The sequence below is a fragment of the Buteo buteo genome, chromosome 11 (genome assembly GCF_964188355.1).
Source record: "Buteo buteo chromosome 11, bButBut1.hap1.1, whole genome shotgun sequence".
In the NCBI taxonomy this organism is placed as follows: domain Eukaryota; kingdom Metazoa; phylum Chordata; class Aves; order Accipitriformes; family Accipitridae; genus Buteo; species Buteo buteo.
Window position 1 is genome coordinate 17,046,270 of NC_134181.1, and position 13,516 is coordinate 17,059,785.

At 37.8% G+C, this 13,516-nt stretch overlaps 1 long non-coding RNA gene across 1 annotated transcript in view; it reads right to left on the reverse strand.

Moving 5' to 3' along the window:
- The window catches only part of LOC142036727 (uncharacterized), a 113,259-nt gene that overhangs the window by 12,004 nt on the left and 87,739 nt on the right, over positions 1-13,516 (reverse strand). The window lies entirely within an intron of this gene.

Sequence of the window (13,516 nt, forward strand, 5' to 3'; positions counted from 1 at the left end):
TCTATAAGGACAGAATCATTGGAATAAAATGATGAAGACTGAAATTGATTTAGAGGAGGACATCATCAACAAACTTAGAGCAGAGAAAGAGAAGGAAAACCATGAGTAGAAGTGCTAGAAAAGAGGCCAAGAACATTTCTTCAGATAGACAAAGTTAAATTGTGTTTGTATGATGAAATGTTAACCCAGTATAGAGATATATTAGAAGGATATGGTCAGAATAATGACAAGTATAAAAAGGTCACCAGATGGGGATGAAGTTAGAGGAAATGGACTGAAATGGAGATACAAAACAACCATCATGCACTGTGAGAGAGGAGGAAGAAAATTTTTTGAGAAGGAGAAAGCAAGCAAGCAAGCAGGGAAGGCAAAGAGGTGGTTTCAATTTTTTCTTGGGAAAATAGGAACTCCAGCAGCATTTTGAGTAGTAAGTGAGTAGTAATAACATAAAGGTGACCTGTACTGTTTGCATAGGCTCCAAATAAAATGCAGAACAACAAAAAATACATTATGAAAGCCATGTACTTTCATTTCTGGTAAAATTTGATATTGAACTGTAGGTAAGCATGCTAGCAAGCAGCAAACATGACACAACTTGCCTGTTTACTCAGGTCTAGAATGAAGGAAAGCACTGTGCTTTTATGGCATCTTAGACTTGTAGGAATAGCAGAGTTAGGTCAATGTCAACCTTCCACAATTTTCAATTTCAATTTTAGATTCAAGCCAGCCTTCCAAACCCAGTTGGAACCCTCAGGTTTTATTCTGCATCCTAAGAAATACAAATATTCCCCAGATCTTCTGGAAAACTATAAATTGAAGTCCTTTGAAGCTTGTTTAAGACCACTTCAGAGGTTGGTGAAGTGTTGCAGTTGGAGCATTCACTAAGGACTGTTCATAAAATACCTCTGCTTAAGCTTTAAATATAAACAAGCCTCATGAGATTCAAACCTAAGTATCTCCTGCTCTGATTTATAGTAAATGTTTAAGGGACAAATAAGAAAAACCAGAGTGTCTGATAAGGACAATATTTATACAGATACAAACTAATAATCAGAGAGAGAGTTCTCTAAACCCATTCAGAATACTTCTTGTTAACGTGCATTAATAATATTTCTTTTAAAAGTTTCTGAATAGTTGGACATGGCTCTGACCTTAAAAATGCAGTCCAAAGGTAGTCAAGTAGTCAGAGAGTAGTGGAAAAAGAATAACAATAATAAAATTATACAATTTATCCATGTCAACTTGATTCACAATAAGCACAGCAGATCTTTAAAAGGGACTTAAATGTCAACAGGGTGTTATGAATGAAAGAACAGAATAAACATCCATTATGTTACAGAGTATGTGAAAAACTGCATGGAAAACAGAAATCAGGTTTGATTTAAGATTATGAACCCATAAATTCACTTGTACTTCTTACATGTTAAGCCTGCCTTATACAGTACTTATTATTTCTAAAGGGAAAAAAACCCTAACATCCTGTATAATCATTAGAATTTACTGGTTCTTTCTGTTTCCAGAAAATACTTTGTTGACTCCATTCTAATTTATAATTGATTTTAAGCTCCTTTCTGTTTGTTTTAAAAGCATCTTTAAATGCAGTAAATAATTTGAGCGATAAAACCTCTCTCTGTATGTACACACATGCACACATAAATGATACATAATACACACATCCAAAAAATGCTTACCATGCCTTTTCTCTCAGATATTTAATGTAATTTTAATACAAGATATTCAGTAGAAACAAACACTTGAAAATAATGTCTAGCAGAACTCCTTTAAAGTTAGACTTGAGGTTGTGAATGAGGCCTGAGCTCCAAAACTTCTTCGTGGCCATAGAAGGAAAGTTTAAGTAAACAATACACTGTTTTTATTTAAAAAAAAAAAAAAAAAAAAAAGAAAAAGAAAAAAGAAAAATCATCCTATGCCAAGCCCAGTCAAAATGCATTATTAGGGTGTCCAGGAAATTATAGCTTGTGTCCATTAGTCCTTTCAGGGTTAATATTGATGCAGATATTATTTCTATCCACGGTACCATTTATTTGAAATATTATGACTGGGAGTAGCTGCAGTAGTGAATCAAATCAATTGATAGAGCAGTTAGCCCCGCAGTCAAGGCTGCCTTTACACCGTGCAGCGAGCATGAAATATTATGGAGATTGTTCTTTAAAGTGATCACTTTATCATCATTTGTCTGCAGCCCAGGCTATTCCTTCCTGCCTTGCTTCCCTGTTGGGTTAGAGCTGTCATAACTCAATCAGCCGTATAATGCTGTTCACAGCACCTCCGTAGCAGGTATTGAACCTGTCAAGGGCCACTGAGGGAATTATACTTATCCATTTTGACAGCTAGCAACACCACTCTGATATTTATGTCAGTTTATATATGTATGATATGTATTTCTTAAATGTAATTAGAAGCCTGTTTGTGTGTGATATATCTGAATTGCCCAGAGCTGCCCATGATTAAGACATTGATTTCTAACCTTGTGCGTTACTGGAGAAGGGAATATGACAAGCTCCATCACTCAGGGGTTGCAGCTAACCTCTTCTGTCTATATACATCATATGAAATTGTCACTATTGTTTATCTGTCCAGCAAAGTTGACTACAAAGCAACTGTTATTTTACTTTGCTAAATAAACTAAAAGACCGTAAAAAAACCATCATCCCTGTCCCTCCAGAGCACTTGTGTTTTGCAGCTGTGTTACTCGGACTAAGGTCACAAAAGCAGAGTACACTCTGAAAGCTGAGTGAAGATTACCATCATGCCTGTTATATCACTTGTTCTCACAGGTATCTAGAGCATACTACTTGGACTTCAAAGTGATATTTTTGTAGATAACCTATGTGCCAAGGAATAGTAAATATACTGTATTTCTGTTAAAAAGGGAATAAAGACAAATATGAACAAACAACCAAAAAAGGCCCCCCCTAAACCCCAACCACCTCTTTATGCTAATTCATTTACTTTGTTATGGTTTCCGAATGAGATTATTACACAAAATAGTTACTGTATGTATAATGAGCCTCTTGACTTTCCTCCAGTTTAATATCCTACTGGTTTGAGGAGATTATATTCTCCAAACCATTCTTCCTCTCACTGCAGAGGTAATGCTGAAGTAATTTGTTGTTTTGGTGGTTTTTTTTAAAGTTCCTAAAGAATTTAGGTTAGGATTTCTGGATTCTAATTTAGACAATTCAGTTTCTCTGGCTCACAGGGCATAATCTGTATTGATCTTTACCTCTGCAAATTCACATCTTTACTCTTACAGATTTAAAAACAACAACAACAACAACAACAAAGTGGTTTTTTTTTAACTGTACACTCAGGTTTTACCTCCATTTCCCTCAAAAACCGATCTCCTTCTGAAGATATTTGGCATCAAAAGTTTCAAATTTAGATAGATTTTAAAATAGCATCTGCGTTAGATTATGTTTTGAAAAATCCTCTCTACAGCTCTGGTTTTACAATCCAGGATTCTAAAGGAAATTTCAAAGCATTATTTGAGAGGATCAGAACTTTCCACATCTTGAGTTTCAACAATATAGGTGGACAGTTTAAGCTGTCACCCATCATCAATAGAAATCCCCATTTGAAGATGCCTTGAAGCTTGCTGAGATCAGAGATTAGCGTAAATTGTATGATCCTATTTGTTTTCTTAAACAAGTAACAGATGAATCAAAGAAAAACAAGAAGCCTGCAAACACTGCTTATAAATAGATGCTAATCTTTGAAAGTATGAGTACCTTCCAGAAAAACTCCCATTGCAACCTTAACATTACATTAACTGCATTTCATGTTGAGATTCAGGTGCTTATATGAAATAGAATCTCAGTGAAACACAGAAAAAAGCATTAAAAAGGTCCAAAGGATCCATCTACGTCTCTAGACATATATTTGTGACAGATCCCTAGAAAATAATCTAGAAAACATCTATTCCACCAGTCTCCCACAGAAAACCTGTTTCTTTCCTCACAGAAGCCAAAAGATACCAAAAGCTATAGTCTATCATAGAAAAAGCACAAGCATTCAAGCTAAATATCATTCAGATGTCACTGTTCCTACCTTCCCTTAATAAAATCCAAAGACCTCTGTAATCCAAAGATCTATGAGGAGAGCTATGTGGTTTAATTAATATGCTTCCAGTGTAATTCTTCCAGATTGTTTAATTTATAATGAAAATGGAAACATACAATTTTGTTTTCTGGGTTACAGCATGACGTGCCTGTAGCTGAAGACTTTCATGTAGTTTGCAAAAAAAAAAAAACCAAAAACCACCAACAAACAAAAAACCCCCCAAAAACGCCCCAAAACCCCAAGAGAAAATAGTAATATTCCTTACCTCTGTGAAATAAGATGGCTGTGTAAAATGCATTTTCTTTCTGCTTTATCACATAAAACCATGATAGAACAGAGCAAAATAAAGTGGGTACACCAAGGAAAGCAAACAAAATTAGTATTATCCAGCAACAAATTAGTTCTTGAATCTAAAGTGCAAAGCATTAATTGGAATAAATCTGAAAAGCTTGCTCGTAACTTTTGTTAAGCTACATCAGCCATCCTAGGTAAGAATTCTGCCATTAGAAAATAGCTGGATCAGTCAAGGGTATAATCCCACAAGTTATATCTGGCTGCATTAGCTTGTGAGACAAATATTTATGCAGCCTATAGTGCTAAATGATACTGACCTCAGTGACCATATAGGACAATACATACAATTACCACCAGCTGCCCCCAAAATATCTCCAGTGTATTAAGATGTAGTTTCCTACACATTTCATTACGACAGTTCCACTTCGCAATGCATTTTTTGGATAAGTAGGTGATCTGAGATGCAGTTAGAAAGAAAACCACAAACTCACTGATAGTAAATCGCAAATTATCTTTCTTACATTCTCATAAGGAAATTACATAAAGAGGGGACCTTTCAATTACTTTTGTTTTAAAAAGACTTTCCAAAAAGGGCTCCAACTTTTGAGCATTCAGACTAATTATCCTGGTCCTGCCATATAAAGACAAGGAAGGATGTGCCAAACTTGAGAGTTACGGTTTACTCTTTGGATGCTGAAACACTTCCTTCTTCCTTCCAAAACATCGCAAGATGATTATAAATGCACCCTTTATACAGCTATTTGAATTAGGATCCTTTAAGTTTTGAACACTGGAACTCTTAACAGTGTACAGAAACAATTCGTAAGGGAGAAAGAGAAAGAATTCTCTAACACATATAACACAAAATTTTAACATATCTAAATCATGTCTCATAATTTTTGATGACTTTCATTTGACCAGCTATTCGATGAACACTTCCATGGAGAAAACAGGTGTATAGACATAACAAATTGTCTCAGCTGGAAATGGCCTGCACACTAGTGTTAACTAAAAGCATGACCCCTTCTTTAATAACAGTGATTGAGACTCTCATTTTACATCTCCACAAAGACAGCTCACTTCCAGCAGCAGAGTGCCCCTTTAACACCATTGGTTAAGAGCTGGTGCAGAGCACAGAGTCTCTAGCAATGAATCACCCATGTTAATTCCATGCTTTGCATAGAAGATTGGACAATTTCATAGTGTTATGTTATTCAACTGCCATAATTCAGTGTGTTGCATATAATACTTATGATGCATTTTGTATCTTTAAAGCACTATACAAATATTATAAATGAAAATATGGTAGGAATTACTTTTTCCATTCATATGAGGAAGAGAGGCAACTGAGTTAATGGCACAGCTAAGAGAAAAATTCTGATTCCTTGCCCTGAATTTTGCCAAATAGTCCTAATAAAGGGTTTTCTCGGACAAACCCTATAGTCTACTTTCAGACAAAGGGAACTTTATTATGGTACCTCAACACAGATACCTAGTGACATTTGAAATACACTTGGGGATCCCATCAGCTCTCCAGTTGCTGCTACAAAACAGTATAGTCTCATAGTCTGGCCATATACAGATTTCTTGGATAACATAAGACATTTCAAGGGCTCCAGACATCTACAGTAAAGGCAACTGAATCAAACCCTCTATCCCAGTATTTTGTGTCACAGTAATAAATTCCTGAATGTGCTGAATATAGCAGTGCCAATTCCATGACAGGCTCAAGCCAGTACCAATTAGCCAAAACCTTTGAATCCCAGCTATGTGCGAGAGCAGATGTAAGAAATCTTATTCGAAATTCAGAAAAATCCAAACTGTACTTTCTGTTTACTACTCATCATCATTTACGGCTTGCAGAATTTTCATACCAAAGAACAAATACATTTTGAATGTTCTTTCTAAATGCAAAAATCTCATTCCAAATATTTATATAAATCCATTGCAGGAAAATCTAATTAAAAAAAAATGCTATGCACAACTGTTAAAAGTTTTTTGTGCTAGAATTGCACCCAAGATTTAGATATGAACACAAGAATTCAGATCTGTTATTAGCAAAGGTCAGTAGATTACAGATTTGAGCACTGGGTATGGTGGATACCAACGCAAATATATGCCAAGATATGCTTGAAGAGCAGCCTCTGTGCCTGGCAGATGGATGTCCAGGAACCGAGAAAAAAAGCCCTTGCTGTCTCAGAAAGAGAAGCCTGGCTGCAAGGGCTGAGAGTTCTCCTGTTTCTGACTAGTGCAGAAGGAATGGGGTGAGGGGGATATCAACAGGGGCACAGAAGCGAGCAGGACCTAGCAGGAGACATTCACAATTTCTAGGTGAGGGAAGCCAGCTTCCAAGAGGCCATCCACTCATCTTCCACTCTGACACACCTCATGCAGCAGCCTCTTGCACCAGGAGGGTGCACATTAGAAAGCAGATGCGCCTGTAGTTCAGTGACAATCACGGTTGTTTCCTGAGAGGAACTATGAGCAAAAGAATGGTGAAGCAGCTGGGTACGATCTGTGTTTGGGAAAGGTGTACGATACGGACAGGCATGGAAGAAAACACTCAAAACACTGTGATGCTCATGTTAAGCTTTGGCATTTAGTTTACTGACTCATCTATTCTATCTGAACACTGCAAGAACCCCAAGAGAAGATTTCAAAAGGGACTTGCCTATACAGCACACAGAGATTGACAAACTTCCTTTGCAAGTGGAGAGGGGGAGGGTCCATACTGCTAGGAAACAAGAGGTGTTTCTGCACATCAACTGCAGGGTTACTCTGGCACTGCAAGCTTAACCGTTGCAGCGTTGCAAAGAATAAAACTTTGGGCAAAATAAGAAATCCTGCATTCTACTAATCCCATGCAAATTAATTTTCCAAGATGTCTGGCAACTTTTTTGGGATACAATAGTCTGTCAATAAAACATGAACACCACAGACACTCTAGTAACACAGTATCTTAGGTATCCACTGATTAATATGTAAATATAAAGAAGCACCTCTGGAAATATACTTAAGCTGTTACCAATACCACTTATACAGTATTAATGATTATTTTAAGGCCATTTATAAATGTGCACTACTACTCTCCTCCACTTTTACCATAACCCATTCCTACAGCTTTTTATGAACAAGTGGCTTTCTCTAATGGCACTCTTTTTTTGCCACTGAGGATATTTTTATTCAGCAAATAAATCAGTGAAATCCTTATATTGAGATGTTGATGACCTAGATGGGTTGTTTTAAGATCTGGCCAACTCAGCCCACACTGAAAAAGGGAAAGGAACCACATGCAAAATTTTAATCCACATTCAGATTTTGAACTCCCAAAGCCTGGAGTTCCTTGTCTCACAGTTTTCTCACTAATGCACAGAGTGCAGGTTGATGACTCGGATATTTCCAATTCTGCCACAGATCTGCTGGGTGGACTTGAGCAAGGTTCTGCTTCTGGATAGAATGGTAATGATACAAATAATCCTTGTAAAACATTCACAGATCTTCCTGTGAAAAGAACAACAATACTATTGTGATCTGTTTTTAATGTAAACTAGGATATGTCATATAACAAATGATCTTTCATTACTTCCAATTTCTTTACTGAATAAAGTGACTTACCCAGTTTGTCTCCCACAACCTGGTGTAGGCATGTGAGGAAGGACAGCTGGGAGAGAGGGGAAGAGGGAAGAGAATATGGACTGGTACTTCGGGGCAATCAGTCATCACTGGTTATAAAAGCTTTGGGCCATGCTTACTAGACCTACTTTCAATAAACAGTCACTGCAGTGCACCTCCACTGGCACTGTACATTAGAGTCAAAATTTAAAAATAAATTCAGCTGCGGCTCTTGAGAGCTGTCAAAACAAGACCTACTGACATCCTGATCTTTAGCATGAACATGGACTGCAGTACCTAACCATAAATGACACTAGAAACAAATACAGTTATATCTGCTAAATTGCTGCAGCTTACCTCTGCCACCTTTTCCTTCCATGTTCTAGGGGATGGAAAGTGTACATAGTTACGTAAAATCATTCTGACATGTCTGAATTAATTCTTGCCATGCCATTTGTTTTACACAGCACAAACAATAATCAGCCAACAAAATGGAAAAAAGGGAGATATAATTCATCATGACCATCTTCAAAATCTGTTCTCGCAACCTTCCTTTTCTACCCTATATGGATTCTTAAGTACCTCTCAAATGAAAAGTATTACATTTCACAAATTCTGATCCTGCAGTCACATGGCATTCAGAAGTGTACAGAGTAACTGTCCAAGACTGGTGACAGACTCAGGGACTCTCTCTCATGACAATAGGATGTGTGGCTTTCATAGCTTAGTCAGAACTCTAACCTGCAGAAACAACTGCAGAAGTAGGTGAAACATTAGAGCTATTTCTGTTATTACTAAAAGCATCAGACTCTTGAATGCCAATCTACCATTTCAAAAAGCGTTGCTATGGGAGAGAGAGAGCAAAAGAACAAACTCAGGGCTTTTCTGGGTCTCTGGGATTCACTCCTATATTGGTCTGTCTGCCGGTCTGCTGATCTCTGAGCTACTCTGCCTCCCACTGTGTCTGATACCAGGAGTGCCAGAGTGGCTGAGAGATCAATGGAGCAGCTGAGGGAGCCAGCTGGCAGGGGAAAGGAGCAATGGATTGTGAGGGATAAAGAAGTAAAGAGGAAAAGAAAAAAAGATTTGTTGAATTAAACAGTAATGAGGAAGGGACAGAGGAACTCACTAACCCCTTTAGAAGGGCCATGTTAAGTCCTCCACAAAACCCAGGACCCTCTGGAGCATTCTAATCAGTTTAATGATGCAGATTCCCCTTCCACCCCCTGCATGAACTGAGCTGCTTTTTTGTCTCTTTATCAAAGGATGACTTTTCTAACAATGATAACATTCACAATGCCTACATTTCTAGAGTTGAGGCAGCACTGATCTGCTGAGAAGATCATGGTCACAAAACACTGCTCTACTTACAGAGCAGTCTGACACAATCCTCAATTCAGGAAAGAGAATCTCAGATGTCTTAAGGAGAGGCAAAGTTTGCAGAGAAGACGGACATATCTTACTAGACCAACTGCTGTATTTGGGAAAAAACAGATAAGCTTTCAGGCATGTAAGAATATCTTCACACCTGAGGTAGAAGCAACAAACCTGAAGATAAATATAGACTGGAAACAATTCTGTAATTTAACTTAATTATGTTAGTCTATTAGGCAATTTTAGAGAAACAGCTTGTTAGAATCTGCAGAAGTGGATGCCAACGAGAAAGAGACCGATAAGAGAATTGGGCTCTGTTGGACAGAGAGAAGAGAGATACAATCATAGTTATGGAAGGCTGAGGAATAAGGAAAAGATGGGTTATGCAGAAAATGTTGATGTGTCAGAATATACTGATACACATTTCATACTCTAAATTCTGTATACTGAGTATACTCCCATTATGCCTGTTGAGTAGTTGATATGAGATGAACATTCACTTGCCCATATATATTTGCATCCTGCAGTTGGCTAGCTTGAAGTCAGACAACTTTCAACATGTACATCCCTACAGACATGGGCATCCAGGCCCAACAAAAATGCAGTGGTTCTACCCTCTGTAACATCTATTGATTCACTAGCCTGAAAGTACAGCTTTGATATCTAATGGCCCTGTAAAACAGTGTGGTTCTGCAGCTGTAACAATGCAGTTGCTAGTTTACTTGGGTACATAACCCACATCCATTAGTCAGGTGAATGATCCTTGCTGCCAAAGAGCAATCATAGGAATCCCTGGAGTTTTCCCTAATGTTGGCACTCGTAGCAGAGGCAAGTAACGTGAGGAACAAAGGCTTCTTGTACTGGTGCATGCATCTGTTCTTGCATTCCCTTTACATTAACAAAAGGAAAGGAAATCAACTGTCCTATCATAGGCATCTGCTGAGGGGCAGCATGTGAGTAGCAGAAGAGTTTTAAAAAATTGGAACCACCAAAATTTCAATGACTCCACTGGTATCATTGCTAGAAATCTGATGACTGACAGTTTATATCACTATAGGCAAGAAAAAGAAGAGCCTCAGTGAGAAATACCTTTCTAGAAAAACTGGGATAGAAGCACTGAGATAGGGAAGAGGAGGCAGAGTTTATTGAACCTTGAAAAAAACCTTGTTGGAAAAGCAAAGTGCAGGTGGGAGGGATAGCATTCACTACTGGAGAAGACAGTTGGACTAAAAAGCACACAAACTTTATTCTGTGATTTAAAAGTAATTATTTTGTTTAAGAAAGCCTGATATGCAGGGGACAGCTATAATAAAACTACTAGACAGCGTTGTCACCAGGGGTTTTATGCAGCTGATCAGTCAACATACTTCCAAACAATCAAAAGCAAACAGTTTCAAAATACATGCATTAGTAGTATGGATTTCTGTATAATACTTAAGGAATAAGAAGGAACAATAAATGGAAGCAGAATTTAAATGAAGCAATTGTAGATTTGGTATGAGATGTGAGGTGACAGGCATTCCTACCAATACACATAACATGGTTGAAAAAGCATGGCAGGCTGCTTCAGGCTCTCCACTGCTGAGTACAGTAATATGGTAAATATCTTCTATATTAACATATATAATCCAAAAGGAAACACAAACCCCTAACTGCATAAAACACGTGAAGGAAACACCTATATTCATCTGCACCGTTTCACAGAACACTAAAGGTAAGGAAAACATGCAGATTCCTATAAAGCCTACATAACTGGAACTGAATATGCCTTTTCTTCCTTATAAATTATAAGCAAAGCTTATCAAAATGGTCACAAAAATGTCTACATTTAATATATTATCAGGTTGTTTACAAATGCAGTAAATCTGACTTTCTTCTTGCCCGAGTTGCACTAGTGTTCATGTCCATTGCTCTTGCATCTCAATATGTGTTTAATATTCTGGCAGAATACAATCTCAGTTGTCTCGGGATAGAAGTTAGTGGAAATCCACATGGAGAACATGAAAGCTTAAGGATTCGGACTTGATGTGAACAGAAAGATGAAGATGAGTTGTTCCCTTTGACCACAGGTTTGCAACTTTTTATATAGAACCAAAAAGGTATTTCACAGACCGTTGCCCTAGACAGCACTTTTTCTGGATTTTCAATGCTTCCTTTCCAGAGGCTCATCAGTGATCTATGGGCCACAGTTTGACCTGTTTCATTGACCTAGATCATCCCTGTGCTTCAAGACCATTCCTGTACATGTTGTTGGTAGGATGCCACAAAGGGGATAAGACAAAAGCAAATCTTGCCCCGTGTCCAGGCAAGGAAGTACAGTATCCACTGAATGGACAAAGGATGACAAGTCTTAAATGGCTAAAACAAATGTAGTTGAACTGCCCTCTAAGCTTATTGGTTTGCGTAACTCGGGAAGTGGTGGCCCCAGGTTAAGGCCAGCAAAGGATAGTTGGAGAATGGTGCCCTTCCTTGAACAGTATTCCAGGGAACAGGAATATAAGCACCATTGCCATGGTATTGCCACATTAAAAAAATCCTCATGAAATACTTTCCATTGGCTGAAGTTATCTAGCCTGTGTGTCTTTTGATCTTTACATGAGAATTATAGATGCAAACATACAAATCTCATTGCTCTTCCAACACCTTTTTGGAGGCCTTTATGACACAGAGCCCTGGAACCTTTACTTCAAGGATTCACAAGCTATTTGAAAGGATATTGCTACACATGACATCTGGATTCTTATCTGCCTTTATCACTCAGCTAATTTACCTAATACTACAGTGAAAGAATTTCTTTGTTGAAGAAAATACCACATGAATATCATCCAGCTTTCTCCACCAGATAAGACAGACATTGAGAGAGAAATTTTCTTCTTTGTCTGCCACCAGAATACCTTTAAATAGACATCTGTGCCTCAGCTTCCCTATCTGCAAAGGGTTAAGGCATATTTGTTTCTCAGATTTTTCCATCTGACAGCAGGAAATATGTAGCAGATTCAGCTCAGTTTCATTTTACATTTTTGGGTGCATTTGATCTCAAAGCTCAAAAATATGCAAAGCCACATGACATTTAATTTGGAATATGGTGTATAAAAGAAAGACTGCACAATGCTCAATAGCAAAGTAATGCCAAGCAATTGTTTCTAATGAAGAAATAGTAATGGTACACTACAGCTTTGTTTGGTCTGCAAACAACAAAGAATGGCCATCAGCTTGCAAAATGGTGCTACAAGAAAAGTCAGTCTAATTTGCTAGGTCAGAAGAAGTGGGTGATTTTGAAACTCCTGCCTCCCTTGGTACCTAAGGAAAGAGATTAGAATGGGAAAAAACTGCAAAACAATGGCTGAAATATATGAGACCTCAGAGCAGCACAAACTTCATTAATGAAAAAATCTGGATCTTCACTATTCTCTTCTGGGAGAATTAATCAGATGTTGCAGTTTCAGATTTATAGATTGCTGTGAAAATGGGTAATCTGAGGGGAAAGCCTCATAAAAACTTAACAGCAACACAGAGATAATCTGTGGGCTCACAGTGGCCATGTCAGGGCTAATTGAAATGTTTAAGAGCAGCACAGCTTCCAGGCTCGCTGTGATACATGCTGAAGACACGAATATAGACCATCTCTTTGTCTTGACTGGACATATTTTATCACTCTGTATCATGAGACTGTCACCCCAGACTTCTAATTGCTCAAACCTTTAGACACAGGGCACCTAATAATTGCAGTACCATGGCCAGCCTAATAATAAAGATAATTTACAGTTCAAAAGCAAAGGGTAATTTGTAATATGAATGGCTTTTTGTGTCCCTAAGCTCATTTCAGGACTTGAGGATCCATGCAGCAATAGCTACAGCCTTTCGCCTGAGTGTGTGACTTACTGCGCTGGCTTATTTAGCTATTTTGTTCCAGATAAACACAGAAGCCAGTGGATTTAGGGGAAATCAATGGGGTGTTTGGCACCAAGCAGATTCAAAATTGTATCTTTATGAATTCCTTTTGTACAAGGATATCTCCTGCACAAATACAAAAGATTTTACCTTTGTATACTACTCATACCTGTAAGTGTTACTAAAGTGTACAAGACCAAATGGAAGTCCAAAACTCATTCATAATTAGAACAGTATCAAAGTCATAGTGATTGTTGCATTA